At 35.2% G+C, this 24,411-nt stretch overlaps 1 protein-coding gene across 1 annotated transcript in view; it reads left to right on the top strand.

Moving 5' to 3' along the window:
- The first annotated feature begins 442 nt into the window (after window positions 1-442).
- The window catches only part of LOC131431811 (1-phosphatidylinositol 4,5-bisphosphate phosphodiesterase epsilon-1-like), an 87,285-nt gene continuing 63,316 nt past the window's right edge, over window positions 443-24,411 (top strand). The window contains 1 exon segment of the mRNA XM_058597709.1: window positions 443-690. The gene's annotated coding sequence lies outside the window, so the exon portion shown is untranslated.

Here is a 24,411-nt window from a genome sequence, read left to right on the forward strand (position 1 = left end):
AACCTTATATGCTTACAATAATCATCACAGTAATAAATGTTTAATTCAAACAAACATAACATCGGTTTATAGTTAGATACCAATTCAGATTTACTTGCATTTACACTTCAGATGCAGCTTAACATGTTAGCACGCAGTCAGTCTTTATAGTTATGTATGTATTTCAATTATTGACAGATCAAGGCGTATTATTATGCATGTTAATTGAAACAGGCCTGCTATGAAAGAGTTTAAGGCTGAAATAGAATAAATCATTCAATTTCTGAATATAGATACATTTCGACCATTCTATGATAATGTGATGTTTTTCGATTGATACCAAAATGAATCACTGTGCACCAGTATTCAAAAAAGAGGGAGCAATAACCCCTTTATAATATTTTCCGAGAACTTCCCCTCGGTAATATCTTCCGAACATTGATAAGAGATGCTTCCTAGAAAAGAGGATGTCGATGGCGAGAAACTGTCATTTTGCACGTGTCGTCATAGTGAATTGGACAATATTTTCAGAAAAAAAGTTTATTTAAAAATATCGGAGTGTTTTGATAAGTTTACAATTGATGACAATAAACAGATTTAGTGGATACTCATCGTGAATTTTACTCCCAAAATTTTTTCTAGTTTTAGGATAATGTAACAGGCTTTCCTTGAACAAAATTGAATGAATCTTACTACGATGTAGATGTATTGGTGAGTGAAATACGAAAATAATTCATTCTCAAATATATTACTGTGAGTGATTTTCGCTGATACATTAATCATTCGCTTCAATGCTACTTTTATATGAAGTGAGTACAGGGGAGAAAAACTTAAATCCATTAAACTCCTTTTTTACATAGCTGTGTTCCACCAAATAAGTTGAATGACTAGATATTATAAAAAAAATAATAGAGATTTATAAAAAGACCGATGCTTGATTTATGAAACTCTACTGACTAGTAACAAGGTTTTCTTAATACATCAATTGATATAAAGGATTAGTTTTTTTTTTTTTCAATTGTACTCAAACAATTTTGGTGTGTTGGAGGGAAACGCCGTACCTGCTGTCTTATCAAAAGTACAATAGTCAGCGTTTACTGTTATTTATTTGAAGTCTTATTTTTTGTACAGTAACGTATGCTACGAGATGTTGGACTATATCGAAAAGGAGGAATATAATGTGTTGTAATGTATGAACGAACTATTTCGAAAATAGTTATTTCAATGAAATCATGCTGCTTACTGTGACTTAATAAAGGTGGAAAATGAAGATTTGTATTTTGTACATATCTGCGATTTGAAGAAAAATGATATAAATTTTTATTTTGATTACTCCTGGATTGTTTAGAAACCTTGCGTTCGACAAAAAAAAAAGCAAAGTCCTGGCATTACATTCCTTCCGTGGAATTTGGCCTTTCTGTTTCAACAGACTTCGCAGCCGATTCTTAGTGTACAGAATCATTGCATGGCTAGTACTATAGATCCTACTGACACTAAGAATCCTTCCAGGTCGGGGCTCGAACATACGACAACTGGCTTGTAAGACCAGCGCCCTATGCATTGGACCACCAACCCGGGCCACAATACTTACTGAATCTCTAACCGGTGGTGATTACCTAGCATATATAATTTTAGCTTTTACACTATGTAGAAAAAAATCCGCTCAAGATTGTGGTCCGTATTACCGTTCTTACTTACACCTTAACTTACATTTTAACTTTCACTTGACATGCCAATGACAGAAAATTGCTCTTTCAATTTTATACAGTTGTTTTAGTAATTTAAGCATAGAGGAATACTTATGTAGAAAAAACAACACAGTTTTTATAAATGAAATAAGATATAAATTAATAGCATAGAACATATTAAATGCACATAATGTCGTCGATTGGTGAAAAGTAAAAATCTCAAAACTCGAAGTACGACCTTAGAACAATATGGCATTGGTATGGTAATTATAAAACAATACGGGCTGCCAATTTTCGAATTATACCTCTGTTCAAGAATGTATTTCTTATTTATACAAAATATTTATCAATTTAAGAGCTTACTGTTTGGGTAGGCGAGTAAACTAATCTCAGCCAAATCGAGCTAATTTTTTAATACAAATTAGGAAATAGCTTAAGTTAAGTATTGTTTCGTCAAAAAAGAAGCTGCTCAATTTACTAGTCTGTAATAATGGTAATTATCGTCTCTTACGAAGACAGATTCAAATAACATTAATAAAATTATACTTATAATCCTGATATACGTACATCAGAATCTTAAACATATTCGGAAAAATCTGTTTTAATTCTCTATGTGTTTTAATTTGCTTTTTCTCATAAAAAGAATGAGAGAAATCGATGTGAGTTCCAATTTGGAGTTTCAAGAACCGGAAGCTGTAGATCAACCAAAGTGAGTTTGTTCACAGGATCTATAAATTTGATTAGTTTTGGGACTACACGGATAAAAATCTATTACCGGTACCATAATTTTTTAATCATGAAATCATGAACCATGCCTTCTCATAAAATTTCATAAGCAAAATGATTGATATCATAAAAATATTCATGAAAGATGTGTTATTGTTCATGATATCAATCATTTTGCTCATGAAATCATGACTTATTGTTCATGATAGACATGGTTCATGATTTCATGATTATTAATCATGGTACCGGCAATGGATTTTTACCCGTGTAGTTTTCTTTACTGTCTTTCAACAGCTTAACGTTTTAAAATCATCGCTATGTAATTCCGGAAACAAAAGAAAGACATTCGTAAAACTTAACAGCAACCAATGAGATCGAAAGCTTTTCAAGATTTAAAGCTTGTACAAATCGGTTAAGCCATATCAGAGTAATCGATGTGAGCTCCTTTCCGGTATCTGTTGACTACTACATGAATATAAAAAACAGAAAACAAAAAATGTATCAGAAATATAAAATATAATATCGAAATTCAATTATAGTAATATCCAATCAAGTAATACCCGTAAAACAGTTAGGTAATAATCCATTTGAAAATACCCATGCTTATTTCTTTTGGCTGAATTTCCGCAAAATGAGTACAAAAAGTGTACTCTGTAATCATCTTGGCAAACGATCAAATTGCTGAGAGTCTCGGTAATCTCAAATTCGACAAGCGTCAGTTATTACCGGAATCATCAGCAAAAAGTTCACTTCCTCTTTGGCATAACCTCCACTGAATGTTCGGCAAAAGCAACGAAATGAATTACTGTCCATTTCTGCCATTCTGTCATTTCTTATATTAAGAAATGACTAATCGAGCCCGGCGAACGACCGCAACTAGGTTAAAGTCGGGTCTAAAAGAACGGTATAAAAAAAACTAATCTTCCTTGACAATTCGACGAGAAAATTGAAGAGCAGTCACACGTCTCTTACCCGAACGCGCGGGACTGTTCACAAGTACGAATCGAACATGCTCTGAGGTCCGGACAGTCCGAACGTGGTCCGGAGGTTTGATTTTGGTCACATAATCTGTTTTTACAAAATTTTTGAGCTTCTTGACTCGCGAACGTACCATCGATTTTTTAACATATACTGCTGACATCAACATAATCTACTAATATACTGATAAGGACGAAACGTAAAAATATTTGCACACTGATGATTTGGTTAGATACCAAAACATTTGAATTGTTACAATCTGTTAGCGGTCAGTATGCTGTCAAACATTGCACTGCACAATATGCTAATACACTGATGAGTCGAAGACGAAATGTAAAAACCTTTTTTAATCCACCTAGTGGTGTCATGATGCCTTTCTCATTTTACTCATATTTCCAAAAATATCACTACAAGATTCTGCGAAGTATTTTTTTGTTTTTAAATCTTGAAATTTTAAAATAAGAAACTCTCTTTGGATATAAATTAACATAACCTTTTCAATTTGTAAACAGTTATGTCAAGTCAATGAGAATTTTTGTTTATTTTGCATCGTCGCACTGAATGATTAAACACACTCTACCCTATTTGGGCCTGTTTGTGGAAATCGGTCAAATCATCTTCGAGAAAATTGAGTGAGTTTCGTTTTAGAGTTTTTGACCACTATATCCGGTACTTCTGGAACAGGGAAGTTGGAACCAGTATAGCCGAAGTCGAAGAATATTACCCTTTTTTGCATCTTCATGTGTTTTACATGTGTCGAATGATATAGAACACTTACCCGATCAGATGGTAATAACAGAATTATAACAACTGGGGTAATTTATTTCAGAAATGTTTTGTAACAAATTTTGAAATATTTTTGGCTGGTAAGCTGTTAAAATAACAAAAATCATAACAAAAACGAGTGTCGTGCGAACAAAATCGTAACATATTTTGAAACGTTTGTACCACAATTTATAGAGTTTGATATAACTACAGAAGTTCGAAAGCAGAAATTTATAACAATAATTGTAATAAATTAGATAGAAAATTTAACACAGAAAAACTATATCATAGCCAACTTTTAGCATCGTTTCAATCCAAAATTGTTGAACGATTTTTTTTATTAAATGAATAATTTATTTAGTGATCTAGTTTCTTATTTTAGTTCTTTGAAATTCTTACCATTATATTTCGATATGAAGCAACGGAAGAACTCATTTTTTCAATTAATGAACTTTATCAAGTCTTGAGTCTTGCAAATGAAAATAAAACATCAGAACTGATTTTGTTATTATATTGTTATCATAAGTTTTAACTTTGAACTGTTTTTATTTGTTAAATATCTCAAAATAACACAAATTGTTATACATATCAACTGTTGATATACTTGTGTTATGATTTAGTTATGTGCATCTGATCGGGTAGCCCTCCGGGCCAATTTTCACTAGTCAATTTTTCAAGCGATTGTTTAAACTTTCTATATGAGAAAGGCAATAAGTGTACTTCTATAGAAAAGCATCGTAATCATGATTTTGTAATAACACTAAAAAGTAGGTACAAATTGAATAAAAGATTTACATATTTACATCATTTACATTTTTTACAACAGAAAAATGTATACTTAAATGTGGCATGCACGCTTTAAGAAATTGAACCAAGCACGCTGTGAACGGTTTTGCATCGTCATTTTGAATAACGATATGAATGTTTTGAGACTCATCGCCCTATAATTTCGGAACCGAAAGTCGGATCTGGATGAAATTGCACAGTATATTTAAAAACAATAAGAGCTTTATTTCAAATCATGATTCGTGCAAATCGGTTTGACCGTTGCTGAGAAATCAAAGTGAGTTCTGTTTTTTGGAGCTTGTCTTCACTATTTTCGGTGCTTTCGGAAGCGGAAACCGGGGACTAGTAGTCCCAAAATAGTTTTATATATTCACTAACTAACCAGATCTGCCAACTAGATGAATTTAGCAGTAAGTTTTATAAAAATATGCACCTCGTTTCGCCATTGCTTGTGAAAAACTACTCATAAAATTGAAAATATTCACTAATCGCACTGTAATACCACAACTGGAAGTCGGATCTGGACCAACTTTTAAGGAACATTCTAAAGAATTGCAAGACCTTTGTTTGCTTCTTAGTTTGTGAAAATTGGTTAAGAAATTTCCGAGAAAATTGAGTGCGCATGTTTTCATAAATTTGCACATATTTCCTTGTAATTCCGAAACCGGAAGTCGGAATCAAATGAAGTTGAAGAACTTTGTAAAGGGCCATAAGTCGTGTCATTTGAATCAAAGTTTGTGAAAATCGGTTCAGCCATCACACACACACACACACACACACACACACACACACACATTTCTCGTAATCAAGAGTTCCCATTATGAACCACGTTAAGACTGCAGGAGTATCATAGCTATTAGCATTACACTCGAAATTGATTGCCTTTATGAATTAAACTCAGTATTTTGTTTGAGCTAATTTTATACATCTCAAACACTTTTATTCAGAGGTTAGCCAAATTTTGTGCTAGGGCACATAACCGACTTTGATATGTTTACGTTTCGTCTTTGACTCATCAGTGCGTAGTAGTTCAAATTAAACTGCTTAATGCAAAACTCGATAGTTCAATTTGAACCACTAAGCAGACGTGAAGTTTCTGCTATTTGCAGAACACTTTTTTCTTTGCATCGAAATGCAATGTCTATAGCTAATTTTACAATGCTCAAACAATCTATCATTTAGTTTTACTCAAATATAGTCATGAAAATTGTTAGAATAACCGATGGATGTGGAAGTTGATTTGTGATATGATATTTTTGTTTTCTGTTAAGTTTAGTCTACGTTCTTCTAAAATATTTATATCGAATATCATTTTTTTGAAGTAATAATTTTCTGATCGTTTGATCAGTGCTATTTTGTCTTCCTTATATTAAACCTAACCTTCCAAACATTGATAGCAGCCCTATGCATATTTTTTTCAAGAATTCACCATGCCGGTTTGGGGTTATCTTAAACCAATCGCAGTGTTTGGGGATTATCGTTATAACCAATCTCAATTTTTTGCTGTCACTATTGAATTCTATTGTCCATTGTCCAATTCTCAAACACTATATGTAGTCTCTATCACAGTTTCTTAAGTTTGTTTCCATGAACTAAAGAATACTGTAAAAGTTGTTCAAAATGCGTATCCGTATTGTAAGTATTACACTTAGTGAAAGTGTAATGGCTTATTGAATTCAAATTCTACTAACTGGCCAACCCAAGAAGGAGATTTATTAAGTATTCTATCGATTCTACGTGAGTTTTTATTACCTTGAGAATTAGGCAAATTTAAAGTTGTGAAAATCGCATCCATGGATTAAGTATACATTTGTAGCTCCTCTGATATATAATCATTTATTAGTAAAATTTCGTATATTGTGTGCACCAATTTTTTATAATTTGACTTGGCGGCATTGAACACAATTTACACATCGAAAATGACTTAGAAAACGCTTGCTGTTTATTTGGTGTCCATACTTAATTGAGCATGAAGTTCGAAATAGTAGAGCACATGGATCAAGCAGGTTCAGAAGAAATTCCAGCAAAATAGCTCATTGCGCGCCAAACGAATTTTGTATTAATCTACCTAGCATCGAAAATTTTCAGTTACAGACAGGAATTTATTTCCATAATCATATAGGATAACGGTACAATAATTTTAATTAATTATTTTAGCGTTCCGGGTAGACCATAGCGAAGAACGGAATTTTATCGTCGCTCACTTCATCGCAAACACTACGGCCAGAACAATCCAATGGGTATTTGTTGTCATTGTTTCAATAGCGCGTATCATTTATTTGATTTCAATTTGTGCAGAAATTCAAATTGAAAATAATATTTTTGAATTAGCATAAGTGTGTAGTTATAAAGTAATAGCTTGTGCGATAGTTCATCTCTAGTCGAAGACAATAATATAAAAAAAAATCCCAGCTCCAGTAGCCATCTCATATATGAAAACCATTAGTTAGAGTGAGTCTCTTTGCAGCCGCTTCGAGTTTTCGTGTCGCTATAACAGCAGTATTGAACAAGTTTCGAACTATTTTTCTGCGGTATTGCGTCTTAGAGCCGAATGATGTCCGTTTATATCACAATTCATTGATTGAAAGTCGAGTTATTGGCAAAATATTATGGCCACTCTACTAATGATATGACTATTGGTACAATAGCCCTACTGTGCGCATTAAAATTGTATGAACGTAGTTTAACATATTGAGAACAACAGCACCACCTCAATGGAAAGCATTGTCATCAGGAACCTGCTTTGAAAGGAAGTAGGGGAATTTACGGTCCGTGATCGTTTCATCCCATATTCTTAAATTCACCGCTTCACCTTACATCGCCAGTTAAATTATGAAATGAGTAAAGATTTAACATGGATAGTTAAGAAAGAAACAGACCAGGTACGCAGAACTTGGGATTTCGATTCGACTGGTAAGATTCGATAAGGTAATATATATATATATATATATATATATATATATATATATATATATATATATATATATATATATATATATATATATATATATATATATATATATATATATATATATATATATATATATATATATATATATATATATATATATATATATATATATATAACAACAGAAGAAAGCAACGACAGTCAGCATCGAGATTATAAAAATTTCATGTAGCTAACAAGTTTTCATAGTTGGAAGTTAGTACATTCGATTTCCTAGAACTGTGTTTGAATATTCACGATTATTATTACGGAGTTGTTGCCGTATGAAAACTGAATGAACATTTCGTTATGATTGTATTGGTGAGTGCAACACGAGACTGAAAAATTTGCAGGTATGGAACATTGAGTGAATTTCACCTACTCACGGAATTTTCACAACACAGTTCTTTCTTTGTCGTTGCTCAGAGCAGAGGTAATGTGTCGATTAGGGTGTGATACATGAATTAATAATTTTGTGAACTTAATGATGTGATATTGAACATTATTTATGCGAATAACACAATCGAAAATATACTATAGACCTGTGGAAAGATCTAGTTTCATATGGATAAACAAGCTATCATATGTGATTAAATTTCACTGTTCAACGTGATTTTAAGGAAAGCTGGGTAGCAACATGTCCTCATTAATCATTCAATCAATCAATCTATTCTCATGCTTTCCGATCTATCTCAAACTCATTTTTGTGTATCCTTGTAAAAACATTTTTCCATTAATAGGGAAATGGTATGAGCCGCTTAGATTATAGTTATGGATTATTGTCAAATTAACCAAAATTTGGCTATAAATCATTAATTCAAATTGAGGTAACTAAACATTTTCTGTAGAATGGATTTGTGTATTTAGGAATAATAAAGCAGGGTGGTTACCTTGAAAAATGCATGATCCTCCCAACGGCGTTAATGTATTGGTGAGTGGAACACGAAGTAAATTCGTATTCGTATATCGAATTGAGTGAAAATCACGAAATTTTCACTTCACAGTTCTTTCTTTATCATTGGTGGATACGGTAGTGGTTCGTTGGACTCATTTTCGATTGGGGCGTGAAACATTATTTTTATCTTACAAAATGTTTGGATGTAATGAGAACAATGGAAATTCGACGGACTTTTTTTCATGTTCTTCATCATTATACAATTATCATTATGGAATCAAACTATGAACGAGATATACTGGGAATTAATTAGTGGATCTATTGATGTTCTTAGTAGTATAGTGATAAATTTGAACAGCTGGTGGCAAATGAAGTCATTTGTCAAATAATGGATACCGTGAAACAGTAGTACTACGCTGCATGTAGTTTGTGGAATCGATAGTCAGTAACTGTGCGAATAATACATGAAAATGCTTTGAGTTTTATATAAGTGCTTCTAATATCGATACATTGGCTTTATATATTATCGACCGCTGAAAGTTTTCTATACTTATGAGATTAAGAGAGCGGGAAAGTTTCAAATTTGTTTACAAATTTGAGAGAGGATACAAACGGTATTAGTGAACAAGTAACTAGATAACAGAAATTATCAAACAACAAATTTTAAGTTCTTTGTGTTTTGGTGCAACCAAAACCATATAGATAATATCACTAGATATAATTGATTAAATATAGCAACATTTTTCTGATAACAAAACAAGCTAAAGTTCAATATAACACATATGCAGGTTGAATTCGTCTTTATACAGGGTGATTTTTTAAGAGCTTGAGAACTTTTTTAAACAATAAAACGCATAAAATTTGCAAAATCTCATCGGTTCTTTATTTTAAACGTTAGATTGGTACATGACATTTATTTTTTGAAGATAATTTCATTTAAATGTTGACCGCGGCTGCGTCTTAGGTGGTCCATTCGGAAAGTCCAATTTTGGGCAACTTTTTCGAGCATTTCGGCCGGAATAGCCCGAATTTCTTCGGAAATGTTGTCTTCCAAAGCTGGAATAGTTACTGGCTTATTTCTGTAGACTTTAGACTTGACGTAGCCCCACAAAAAATAGTCTAAAGGCGTCAAATCGCATGATCTTGGTGGCCAACTTACCGGTCCATTTCTTGAGATGAATTGTTCTCCGAAGTTTTCCCTCAAAATGGCCATAGAATCGCGAGCTGTGTGGCATGTAGCGCCATCTTGTTGAAACCACATGTCAACCAAGTTCAGTTCTTCCATTTTTGGCAACAAAAAGTTTGTTAGCATCGAACGATAGCGATCGCCATTCACTGTAACGTTGCGTCCAACAGCATCTTTGAAAAAATACGGTCCAATGATTCCACCAGCGTACAAACCACACCAAACAGTGCATTTTTCGGGATGCATGGGCAGTTCTTGAACGGCTTCTGGTTGCTCTTCACTCCAAATGCGGCAATTTTGCTTATTTACGTAGCCATTCAACCAGAAATGAGCCTCATCGCTGAACAAAATTTGTCGATAAAAAAGCGGACTTTCCGAATGGACCACCTAAGACGCAGCCGCGGTCAACATTTAAATGAAATTATCTTCAAAAGGTAAATGTCATGTACCAATCTAACGTTTAAAATAAAGAACCGATGAGATTTTGCAAATTTTATGCGTTTTATTGTTTAAAAAAGTTCTCAAGCTCTTAAAAAATCACCCTGTACAACCAATGTGCCTGAGGTTATAAGTTTAAACTAATGCATCGGATACATGTAATTTCTGTGCGAGTAATTATTAAAAATGAACACAATTAATTCAAATCTATTTCTATTCATTTATGAGTAAAATCCCCCATTTCCAAAAGGGAACCGGTTCTTTAATGAGCGTGTATTTTTCATCGTCGATGCGTTTTCAAATCGATGTTACTGTTATCTATTGTAAATGGCATGCTTGTTCATCGTTCAAAAACCAAAGTTCATATTTGATCTGTATCGATTCGCTGCAAACTAGCTTTTTTTAAAAATAACTATTTATTGGAATATTAGTTAAAATTAATTTATTTAGATTTAAATTAGGTGTTCAGCCACAAGTGGTGACTTTTCAGTGCTATTATATACATGATTTGGTTATTACCATGAAGACATCATTAGCTGAGATTTTTGTGTAGGGAAAATTTTAAACCTACTTGTATTGTGTAATGGGGAAAAGGAACTTATATACTAACTTACTAACTAATACAGAGAGCGAATCGATTCAATTGAAGATTGCATCGATTTTTGTCGGAATTTGCTTATAATATTATGTGACATTACATCTATTGGTTCTATATTTTTGAGTCTGTGTAACTCATTTGTACTAAACCAGGGAGGACGCTTCAAAATCATTTTCAGAATTTTATTCTGAATCCTTTAAAGCGTTTTCTTCCTCTTGGAACAACAACTTGACCAAATCGGTACTGCATAAAGCATGGCTGGTCTGAAAATTCGTTTATAAATTAACAATTTGTTTTTAGACAGAGCTTAGAATTTCTGTTTATAAGAGGATATAAACATTTAATATATTTATTACGCTTTGCCTGGATTCCTTCAATGTGATCCTTGAAAGTGAGTTTTTGTCATACGTTAAACCTAAGTATTTAGCTTGATCAGACAATGTCAATTCTAAGCCATTCAATTTGAGAATGTGATAATTGTTTGGTTTAGGAAAAGATGCTCTTGGCTTATGAGGAAAAATCATTAATTGCGTTTTTGTTGCATTTGGTTTAATTTTCCATTTTGACAGATAATCACTGAAAATATTTAAACTTCTTTGTAGGCGACTGCAGATCACTCTTAGATTTCTACCTGTGGCTAACAGACTTGTGTCGCCACAGAATAGCGATTTCTGACAACCAACGGGTAGATTTGGAAGATCAGAAGTGAAAATATTATACAAGATTGGAGCTACGCTCGAACCCTACGGATCACCGGCTCGTACGGGTAGCAATTCAGATTTACAATTCTGATAGCTAACCTGAAGAGTACGATAAATTTAATAATTTTGAATCATTTTAATAAAATAAATAGGTAACTGGAAATCAAACGTTTTTGCTATTAAACCTTTGTGCCAAACACTGTCGAATGCTTTTTCTATGTCTAGAAGAGCAACTCCAGTGGATAACCCAAAAGATTTATTTGATTTTATCATGTTCGTTACTCTGACAAGTTGATGAGTAGTTGAATGTTCATGACGAAATCCAAACTGCTCTGGTAAAAAAATTGAATTATCATTTATATGAGACATCATTCTCAACAAAATAATTCTTTCAAAAAGTTTACTAATAGAAGAAAGTAAGCTAATTGGTCGATAACTTGATGTTTCTGCTGGATTTTGATCAGGTTTCAGGATAGGAATTACTTTAGCGTTTTTCCATCATTTTGGGAAGTAAGCTAATGAAAAACACTTGTTGAAAATTTTACCCAAGAGTCTCAAGGCAACATAGGGAAGATTTTGTTGAAAATTACCAAATGAATATCGAAAACGCTTTTGGTAACAGGTTTGAAGTTAAAAGGTAATTTTATTCGAATTCAATTCGTCAAGTCTCTAACTACTAACAAAGTACATTATCGATATATAATTCATTTCATGCATTATATTAACACTGCCCTACTTATGATACAATGTACACCGTCCTACTTGACATTAATATATACCCTATATTAATGTGTTTACATGCAGCGTGTAAGTCTACCCAAAGGCGAATGTCACATTGAAGCTTTCACTATAAAGCTTTCATAACATTGTTTCGTCACAGGCGGTAATTGTGTAGAGCTTTCATTGAATGTCAAATTGTATGTTTACAATCGAATGCTGTGCAATCATTTATAATGCTTCGCATTGTATATTTTAACACTTCCCCGCAATTTGAACATTCAATACACTTAAAAACTTCCTATGGTTTTAGGTAACCCCTAAATGAAAGCACCTGATGGCTGCTCGACTTTCGCGATGAATTTCAGTTTCCTTTTCTTGATGAGTTCACAAATGAAGAAGCATTTGATGTCCAAGTTCTTTTATCCTTTGATGTGATCTTGACTCCTGCCCGATGTTTATACATGGAATACTGTCCTCCATTATAACGAATGGCTCTATGACTACATCCAATTCGTAGAGAAGTTGAGTTAACCACGCAACTTCTTTCGTATCTGAACAAAGCGCTATCAGTTCGGGTTGTAGATAAGCTGACTGTTGGTTGCCGTTTCGTTAACCACGAAACTAAATTACCGTATAATCGAAACACGTATCCTGAAACAGATTTCCTCTCATTAGGATCATTTCATAGTCTGCATTCACAAATCCTATGAAGTCATGATAACCATTTTTAATTAAATAAATGATTTTTGTATTAATCGTTCCTCGAAAATATCGCAATATTCGGTTTAAACCTGACCAATTCCAGTCAGTAACTTTATTGGAATATTTACTCAATCTGTTTACCGCAACGCACATATCTGGCCAGGATGTCCACGAAAGGTATTGTAGACATCCTAGCAATTCCCTAAATGGTTCTTCTGTAATTTTTGCCTCAGATTTCGACCATTTAGTAGCGGTAACAATCACTCACTCCAAACCGCTCATAGTTTTCTATGTATGTGATTCAGAAAAATTTCATTCATCTGATTCCTAAAATCACGATTTATTTCCATTTCTAGAAATCGTTTTACTTCTAACATATCTTTCATTTGGAATTCTTGTTTAAGAAAAACCATTTTTAATATATTGCTTCCAGTCCCTCGAATACACAGTTTACCACTGTCCAAGAGATATTTTATTGCAATGCGTCAAATTCATTTTGAATCGCATGCTTCAAATTTTCAGTTTTCATTAAACTTTAAATGTTGCGAGGAATTTCTTCTTCACAAAGTATAGCTACTTCTGCTGAGTAATTCCAGTACTAAGTAGGGAACTTCTTCTTTCTCTTGATTCCACGTAATGAATTCCCTCCATTTTCGTCATCTCGGCTTTCAGTTTGAATTTTACATCTGCTTTCAAAATCACTTTTTCCAAGTGTTTCTCATTGATCTTCTTTGATGAGTGTTCCATCATCTTCTCAATCATCGCTGACTAAATATTCAACATTAGTCCTAGTGACACAACTTCATATCTTCACTATGCGATTTTTGTATTTTTTTTTTTTTTACAATAACTACTTAAATAATGTTAAATGTTCACCAGATAGTTTTCTCTCATTAAACGTGTATGCTGGTTCCATTCCACGAAACTATTAATTGGATAACCTACAAATATAATATTTGTTGGTAGGCATTCAAAGACTCTTTAATGATTCAGTTTCGGTTGTTTTTCGTACGTATATCTTTCGAAGTTAGATTGATTCCCTCAACCATTCTTGTTTCTCTAAACTTTGCTCAAATGTCCGAGCCTTCTATGCCAAGTGTCAAAACTAACTTGTTTCCCAAAAATGCAGAAGTTGTAGCATTTTTCTTAGACTTTTCTTCCCGAGATAAACCAAGTGGAACAACTCATCCACGAGACTTCTCGAAGCGATAATTTCGCCTGTGTACATGAAAATGACCTTTTCATCGATAAATGAGATTTTTTTTTTTTTTTATAGTGTTTTCCTACCCTTCTAACCGAAAGTAAATACAACATCAAAAGTAAAGAAAATGTTGCACAAAATCGAAACTCTAATCGTACTGCTATCGACAGCACTTTAGTTTCGTTTTACCAATCTTCGTAACCCGAAGATTCTCAGCCGGTTATGCAGTAGAGATGTTGATCTGTTTCTTTGAATCTGACGTCATCCAGCATTCTGTAATAGTTGACAACATCATTGCTCACTTTTGAATCCTTTCTAATCCTTTTGTTGGGATTCACGCTGGTAGTCATTGCACAATTCTTCTGCTTCAAGAATTCCTCCTTCTCCTTTTTCCAGAAACATTTCTATTAAAAATATATTTGTTTTTGAAGTCTCTGATCTTGTTGCATCCAAAGCACCGTGCAACTCGTCGTTTTGTTGCGTACTTAGAAGCTAGATAGATATTCTTCTGCTCAATCTGCTTCTCTTCCCCGGCTTCTATATTCAGGAACATTCTTTTGATTTCAGATTTCTGTTTTACATACAACTCTTCGTTGGAAAGTATCAGATAGGCTCCTTCAACGTTATTGTACCTTTCTGGTATAGCGATGATTAGAGCGTGTATTCTCGCTGCCTACGATGTATCCCATCTATTCTAGATCTCGAATGATTTTATCATATTCATCAAAAATCTCAATTGATCCGAAAATCCCATGTTTTATCGTGAAGATCTGCTTTCTCATCTTCGTTGTCGTTGTTACCATCTCCTGGTACACTTTTACCAGAGTATCCATGGGTTGCTTAGCATACTCTAAGCCAACCAACTTGTTTAAGACGTCGTTCTTCACAAGCATAAAGTTTTCGTTTAAGGCTTCGATATCCAGCCTTTTCTCATGATGACCTTTCTCGCATTTTCTTGTTGTTTCGAGACCCCTTCTATTGGTTCGTAGAAGTCTTCTTCTGTTGGTGTGCGAATCAGCTGCATTTTTGTTGAATGGTGCTCCTCCGTCATTTCATGCAGCAAATGTACTCTTCGAAACATCGAAGAATCTTTCGCAGCTACCACTATTATCGGATCGGTGCGCTCGAGAGTTCCCCTCTCGTAGCCACTACTGCTTTTCGCTAGGTCAGATCCACTGACCTGCTGTTGATTCGCCATATCACCAACACTAAGAGTAATTCTGTTTCAGTCCAAAACTTGTACATCCCGCAGCTCGTCATTGCTCATTGCACCTGCTTCTTGTCCGAAACGTTTCTGCTGCTTTCTGCCGGTTCACACTTCTAACCGAAGCTTTGTTGTTTCCTACTGGATCCCACTTCTAACCGAATCAATATTATTATCGCCGATTGCTTATCCAACAATCTATTTATTGCCAGTAAAACTCTGGGCTTATCATAACTGAATTCCAAACTTGTTGCGACAACACCGATCGAGCTCATTTTCCATTTGAGACTCCGTCTCTTGGCGATTCCGCTTCTGTCCGAAACGTTGTATCTTAAATTCTGTTTCTATCCGAAACTTTTACTTCTCGCCGTTTCTGTCCGAAACGTTACTACTGACCAATTCCCGTTTCTGTCCGAAACGTTACTGTTGACGAACCCCGTTTCTGTCCGAAACGTCACTGCTGGCCAATTCCCGTTTCTGTCCGAAACGTTTTTCCTTGGATTCTGTTTCTATCCAAAACTACCGGATCCCCCTTCTAACCGAAGTACTGGTGCTTTCTTCCACTTCTAACCGAAGTTAATAGTACGACCGATTGTTTTTCCAACAATCAATGTGGTCAATACCAGGAAAAACCTACATTTATCCTAGCCGGATACTTCGACTACCAGTTTCTGTCCGAAACTTCTTTGTTCGCCGATCTTAGTTTCTGTCCGAAACTACTGGATCCCCCTTCTAACCGAAGTACTGGTGCTTCCTTCCACTTCTAACTGAAGTTAATAATACGACCGATTGTTTTTCCAACAATCAATGTGGTCAATACCAGGAAAAACCTACATTCATCCTAACCGGATACTGCGACTACCAGTTTCTGTCCGAAACTTCTTTGTTCGGCGATCTTAGTTTCTGTCCGAAACTACTATATCCCACTTCTAACTGAAGTTCAGCTGCTAACTATTATTTCTAAAACAATCTGTATATAGTTTCTCCAGTAAAACACTGGGTTCATCCTAACCGGATGTTACAACTATTCGTTTCTTTCCGAAACGTTGCTTCTAACCGAAGCGCCACTACTAAATCAAGAATAATTGTTTATCCAACAATCTCGATTTAGCTGTTCCAGTGAAACACTGGATCCATCCTAACCGGATGTTACAACAATTCGTTTCTTCCCGAAACGTCGCTGCTCGCTACTTCTAACCGAAGCGCTGATTCAAGAGATTGTTTATCTAACAATCTACACAATGCTGCTCCAGTAAAGCTCTGGGCCCATAACCTGTTGAAAATTACCAAATGAATATCGAAAACGCTTTTGGTAACAGGTTTGAAGTTCAAAGGTAATTTTATTCGAATTCAATTCGTCAAGTCTCTAACTACTAACAAAGTACATTATCGATATATAATTCATTTCATGCATTATATTAACACTGCCCTACTTATGATACAACCCAGTAAATCCGAACATCGGACGCATCGTGCAAGAAAGATTTTGATTGCGTTTCGAGCTTGCATAGTGTATCGGTAGAACAAAAGAGTGAAGATATACCAAAGCAGAGAGCGGATGTCTGATTACTCAGGTGATGAGATATATCGGGGTTGGATTTCCAACCTCGAACATAGGGTCAGAGTTTTTCTGGCCCTAAGAGGCGAATGACCTAAAGGTTAAAGCCTCTATGATCGAAACAAAAAAATGTTTAACACTCTTTCACACCCTATCGGGAAGATGTCGGCTCGAAAATGTCTTGTTTGATATTCCTTCACTCTGTTTCTCTAGCGATGCATAATGTAAACATAAAGCTTTTTTTTATGTCGACGCGGTTGATGCAAATGGTGCAGAATTGTCCGATGACGGGCCGATTGAAGCGCTACGATCGGCCCTATATCGTGCTCAATCGGTCCGATAATCAGACCGATGATCGGACTTATGCGGGTCTACAAATTTCACTGGGAATGTACACCGTCCTACTTGACATTAATATATACCCTATATTAATGTGTTTACATGCAGCGTGTAAGTCTACCCAAAGGCGAATGTCACATTGAAGCTTTCACTATAAAGCTTTCATAACATTGTTTCGTCACAGGCGGTAATTGTGTAGAGCTTTCATTGAATGTCAAATTGTATGTTTACAATCGAATGCTGTGCAATCATTTATAATGCTTCGCATTGTATATTTTAACACTTCCCCGCAATTTGAACATTCAATACACTTAAAAACTTCCTATGGTTTTAGGTAACCCCTAAATGAAAGCACCTGATGGCTGCTCGACTTTCGCGATGAATTTCAGTTTCCTTTTCTTGATGAGTTCACAAATGAAGAAGCATTTGATGTCCAAGTTCTTTTATCCTTTGATGTGATCTTGACTCCTGCCCGATGTTTATACATGGAATACTGTCCTCCATTATAACGAATGGCTCTATGACTACATCCAATTCGTAGAGAAGTTGAGTTAACCACGCAACTTCTTTCGTATCTGAACAAAGCGCTATCAGTTCGGGTTGTAGATAAGCTGACTGTTGGTTGCCGTTTCGTTAACCACGAAACTAAATTACCGTATAATCGAAACACGTATCCTGAAACAGATTTCCTCTCATTAGGATCATTTCATAGTCTGCATTCACAAATCCTATGAAGTCATGATAACCATTTTTAATTAAATAAATGATTTTTGTATTAATCGTTCCTCGAAAATATCGCAATATTCGGTTTAAACCTGACCAATTCCAGTCAGTAACTTTATTGGAATATTTACTCAATCTGTTTACCGCAACGCACATATCTGGCCAGGATGTCCACGAAAGGTATTGTAGACATCCTAGCAATTCCCTAAATGGTTCTTCTGTAATTTTTGCCTCAGATTTCGACCATTTAGTAGCGGTAACAATCACTCACTCCAAACCGCTCATAGTTTTCTATGTATGTGATTCAGAAAAATTTCATTCATCTGATTCCTAAAATCACGATTTATTTCCATTTCTAGAAATCGTTTTACTTCTAACATATCTTTCATTTGGAATTCTTGTTTAAGAAAAACCATTTTTAATATATTGCTTCCAGTCCCTCGAATACACAGTTTACCACTGTCCAAGAGATATTTTATTGCAATGCGTCAAATTCATTTTGAATCGCATGCTTCAAATTTTCAGTTTTCATTAAACTTTAAATGTTGCGAGGAATTTCTTCTTCACAAAGTATAGCTACTTCTGCTGAGTAATTCCAGTACTAAGTAGGGAACTTCTTCTTTCTCTTGATTCCACGTAATGAATTCCCTCCATTTTCGTCATCTCGGCTTTCAGTTTGAATTTTACATCTGCTTTCAAAATCACTTTTTCCAAGTGTTTCTCATTGATCTTCTTTGATGAGTGTTCCATCATCTTCTCAATCATCGCTGACTAAATATTCAACATTAGTCCTAGTGACACAACTTCATATCTTCACTATGCGATTTTTGTATTTTTTTTTTTTTTACAATAACTACTTAAATAATGTTAAATGTTCACCAGATAGTTTTCTCTCATTAAACGTGTATGCTGGTTCCATTCCACGAAACTATTAATTGGATAACCTACAAATATAATATTTGTTGGTAGGCATTCAAAGACTCTTTAATGATTCAGTTTCGGTTGTTTTTCGTACGTATATCTTTCGAAGTTAGATTGATTCCCTCAACCATTCTTGTTTCTCTAAACTTTGCTCAAATGTCCGAGCCTTCTATGCCAAGTGTCAAAACTAACTTGTTTCCCAAAAATGCAGAAGTTGTAGCATTTTTCTTAGACTTTTCTTCCCGAGATAAACCAAGTGGAACAACTCATCCACGAGACTTCTCGAAGCGATAATTTCGCCTGTGTACATGAAAATGACCTTTTCATCGATAAATGAGATTTTTTTTTTTTTTATAGTGTTTTCCTACCCTTCTAACCGAAAGTAAATACAACATCAAAAGTAAAGAAAATGTTGCACAAAATCGAAACTCTAATCGTACTGCTATCGACAGCACTTTAGTTTCGTTTTACCAATCTTCGTAACCCGAAGATTCTCAGCCGGTTATGCAGTAGAGATGTTGATCTGTTTCTTTGAATCTGACGTCATCCAGCATTCTGTAATAGTTGACAACATCATTGCTCACTTTTGAATCCTTTCTAATCCTTTTGTTGGGATTCACGCTGGTAGTCATTGCACAATTCTTCTGCTTCAAGAATTCCTCCTTCTCCATTTTCCAGAAACATTTCTATTAAAAATATATTTGTTTTTGAAGTCTCTGATCTTGTTGCATCCAAAGCACCGTGCAACTCGTCGTTTTGTTGCGTACTTAGAAGCTAGATAGATATTCTTCTGCTCAATCTGCTTCTCTTCCCCGGCTTCTATATTCAGGAACATTCTTTTGATTTCAGATTTCTGTTTTACATACAACTCTTCGTTGGAAAGTATCAGATAGGCTCCTTCAACGTTATTGTACCTTTCTGGTATAGCGATGATTAGAGCGTGTATTCTCGCTGCCTACGATGTATCCCATCTATTCTAGATCTCGAATGATTTTATCATATTCATCAAAAATCTCAATTGATCCGAAAATCCCATGTTTTATCGTGAAGATCTGCTTTCTCATCTTCGTTGTCGTTGTTACCATCTCCTGGTACACTTTTACCAGAGTATCCATGGGTTGCTTAGCATACTCTAAGCCAACCAACTTGTTTAAGACGTCGTTCTTCACAAGCATAAAGTTTTCGTTTAAGGCTTCGATATCCAGCCTTTTCTCATGATGACCTTTCTCGCATTTTCTTGTTGTTTCGAGACCCCTTCTATTGGTTCGTAGAAGTCTTCTTCTGTTGGTGTGCGAATCAGCTGCATTTTTGTTGAATGGTGCTCCTCCGTCATTTCATGCAGCAAATGTACTCTTCGAAACATCGAAGAATCTTTCGCAGCTACCACTATTATCGGATCGGTGCGCTCGAGAGTTCCCCTCTCGTAGCCACTACTGCTTTTCGCTAGGTCAGATCCACTGACCTGCTGTTGATTCGCCATATCACCAACACTAAGAGTAATTCTGTTTCAGTCCAAAACTTGTACATCCCGCAGCTCGTCATTGCTCATTGCACCTGCTTCTTGTCCGAAACGTTTCTGCTGCTTTCTGCCGGTTCACACTTCTAACCGAAGCTTTGTTGTTTCCTACTGGATCCCACTTCTAACCGAATCAATATTATTATCGCCGATTGCTTATCCAACAATCTATTTATTGCCAGTAAAACTCTGGGCTTATCATAACTGAATTCCAAACTTGTTGCGACAACACCGATCGAGCTCATTTTCCATTTGAGACTCCGTCTCTTGGCGATTCCGCTTCTGTCCGAAACGTTGTATCTTAAATTCTGTTTCTATCCGAAACTTTTACTTCTCGCCGTTTCTGTCCGAAACGTTACTACTGACCAATTCCCGTTTCTGTCCGAAACGTTACTGTTGACGAACCCCGTTTCTGTCCGAAACGTCACTGCTGGCCAATTCCCGTTTCTGTCCGAAACGTTTTTCCTTGGATTCTGTTTCTATCCAAAACTACCGGATCCCCCTTCTAACCGAAGTACTGGTGCTTCCTTCCACTTCTAACCGAAGTTAATAGTACGACCGATTGTTTTTCCAACAATCAATGTGGTCAATACCAGGAAAAACCTACATTTATCCTAGCCGGATACTTCGACTACCAGTTTCTGTCCGAAACTTCTTTGTTCGCCGATCTTAGTTTCTGTCCGAAACTACTGGATCCCCCTTCTAACCGAAGTACTGGTGCTTCCTTCCACTTCTAACTGAAGTTAATAATACGACCGATTGTTTTTCCAACAATCAATGTGGTCAATACCAGGAAAAACCTACATTCATCCTAACCGGATACTGCGACTACCAGTTTCTGTCCGAAACTTCTTTGTTCGGCGATCTTAGTTTCTGTCCGAAACTACTATATCCCACTTCTAACTGAAGTTCAGCTGCTAACTATTATTTCTAAAACAATCTGTATATAGTTTCTCCAGTAAAACACTGGGTTCATCCTAACCGGATGTTACAACTATTCGTTTCTTTCCGAAACGTTGCTTCTAACCGAAGCGCCACTACTAAATCAAGAATAATTGTTTATCCAACAATCTCGATTTAGCTGTTCCAGTGAAACACTGGATCCATCCTAACCGGATGTTACAACAATTCGTTTCTTCCCGAAACGTCGCTGCTCGCTACTTCTAACCGAAGCGCTGATTCAAGAGATTGTTTATCTAACAATCTACACAATGCTGCTCCAGTAAAGCTCTGGGCCCATAACCTGTTGAAAATTACCAAATGAATATCGAAAACGCTTTTGGTAACAGGTTTGAAGTTCAAAGGTAATTTTATTCGAATTCAATTCGTCAAGTCTCTAACTACTAACAAAGTACATTATCGATATATAATTCATTTCATGCATTATATTAACACTGCCCTACTTATGATACAATGTACACCGTCCTACTTGACATTAATATATACCCTATATTAATGTGTTTACATGCAGCGTGTAAGTCTACCCAAAGGCGAATGTCACATTGAAGCTTTCACTATAAAGCTTTCATAACATTGTTTCGTCACAGGCGGTAATTGTGTAGAGCTTTCATTGAATGTCAAATTGTATGTTTACAATCGAATGCTGTGCAATCATTTATAATGCTTCGCATTGTATATTTTAACACTTCCCCGCAATTTGAACATTCAATACACTTAAAAACTTCCTATGGTTTTAGGTAACCCCTAAATGAAAGCACCTGATGGCTGCTCGACTTTCGCGATGAATTTCAGTTTCCTTTTCTTGATGAGTTCACAAATGAAGAAGCATTTGATGTCCAAGTTCTTTTATCCTTTGATGTGATCTTGACTCCTGCCCGATGTTTATACATGGAATACTGTCCTCCATTATAACGAATGGCTCTATGACTACATCCAATTCGTAGAGAAGTTGAGTTAACCACGCAACTTCTTTCGTATCTGAACAAAGCGCTATCAGTTCGGGTTGTAGATAAGCTGACTGTTGGTTGCCGTTTCGTTAACCACGAAACTAAATTACCGTATAATCGAAACACGTATCCTGAAACAGATTTCCTCTCATTAGGATCATTTCATAGTCTGCATTCACAAATCCTATGAAGTCATGATAACCATTTTTAATTAAATAAATGATTTTTGTATTAATCGTTCCTCGAAAATATCGCAATATTCGGTTTAAACCTGACCAATTCCAGTCAGTAACTTTATTGGAATATTTACTCAATCTGTTTACCGCAACGCACATATCTGGCCAGGATGTCCACGAAAGGTATTGTAGACATCCTAGCAATTCCCTAAATGGTTCTTCTGTAATTTTTGCCTCAGATTTCGACCATTTAGTAGCGGTAACAATCACTCACTCCAAACCGCTCATAGTTTTCTATGTATGTGATTCAGAAAAATTTCATTCATCTGATTCCTAAAATCACGATTTGTTTCCATTTCTAGAAATCGTTTTACTTCTAACATATCTTTCATTTGGAATTCTTGTTTAAGAAAAACCATTTTTAATATATTGCTTCCAGTCCCTCGAATACACAGTTTACCACTGTCCAAGAGATATTTTATTGCAATGCGTCAAATTCATTTTGAATCGCATGCTTCAAATTTTCAGTTTTCATTAAACTTTAAATGTTGCGAGGAATTTCTTCTTCACAAAGTATAGCTACTTCTGCTGAGTAATTCCAGTACTAAGTAGGGAACTTCTTCTTTCTCTTGATTCCACGTAATGAATTCCCTCCATTTTCGTCATCTCGGCTTTCAGTTTGAATTTTACATCTGCTTTCAAAATCACTTTTTCCAAGTGTTTCTCATTGATCTTCTTTGATGAGTGTTCCATCATCTTCTCAATCATCGCTGACTAAATATTCAACATTAGTCCTAGTGACACAACTTCATATCTTCACTATGCGATTTTTGTATTTTTTTTTTTTTTTACAATAACTACTTAAATAATGTTAAATGTTCACCAGATAGTTTTCTCTCATTAAACGTGTATGCTGGTTCCATTCCACGAAACTATTAATTGGATAACCTACAAATATAATATTTGTTGGTAGGCATTCAAAGACTCTTTAATGATTCAGTTTCGGTTGTTTTTCGTACGTATATCTTTCGAAGTTAGATTGATTCCCTCAACCATTCTTGTTTCTCTAAACTTTGCTCAAATGTCCGAGCCTTCTATGCCAAGTGTCAAAACTAACTTGTTTCCCAAAAATGCAGAAGTTGTAGCATTTTTCTTAGACTTTTCTTCCCGAGATAAACCAAGTGGAACAACTCATCCACGAGACTTCTCGAAGCGATAATTTCGCCTGTGTACATGAAAATGACCTTTTCATCGATAAATGAGATTTTTTTTTTTTTTTTATAGTGTTTTCCTACCCTTCTAACCGAAAGTAAATACAACATCAAAAGTAAAGAAAATGTTGCACAAAATCGAAACTCTAATCGTACTGCTATCGACAGCACTTTAGTTTCGTTTTACCAATCTTCGTAACCCGAAGATTCTCAGCCGGTTATGCAGTAGAGATGTTGATCTGTTTCTTTGAATCTGACGTCATCCAGCATTCTGTAATAGTTGACAACATCATTGCTCACTTTTGAATCCTTTCTAATCCTTTTGTTGGGATTCACGCTGGTAGTCATTGCACAATTCTTCTGCTTCAAGAATTCCTCCTTCTCCTTTTTCCAGAAACATTTCTATTAAAAATATATTTGTTTTTGAAGTCTCTGATCTTGTTGCATCCAAAGCACCGTGCAACTCGTCGTTTTGTTGCGTACTTAGAAGCTAGATAGATATTCTTCTGCTCAATCTGCTTCTCTTCCCCGGCTTCTATATTCAGG

The sequence above is a fragment of the Malaya genurostris genome, chromosome 2 (assembly GCF_030247185.1).
Source record: "Malaya genurostris strain Urasoe2022 chromosome 2, Malgen_1.1, whole genome shotgun sequence".
Taxonomy (NCBI): domain Eukaryota; kingdom Metazoa; phylum Arthropoda; class Insecta; order Diptera; family Culicidae; genus Malaya; species Malaya genurostris.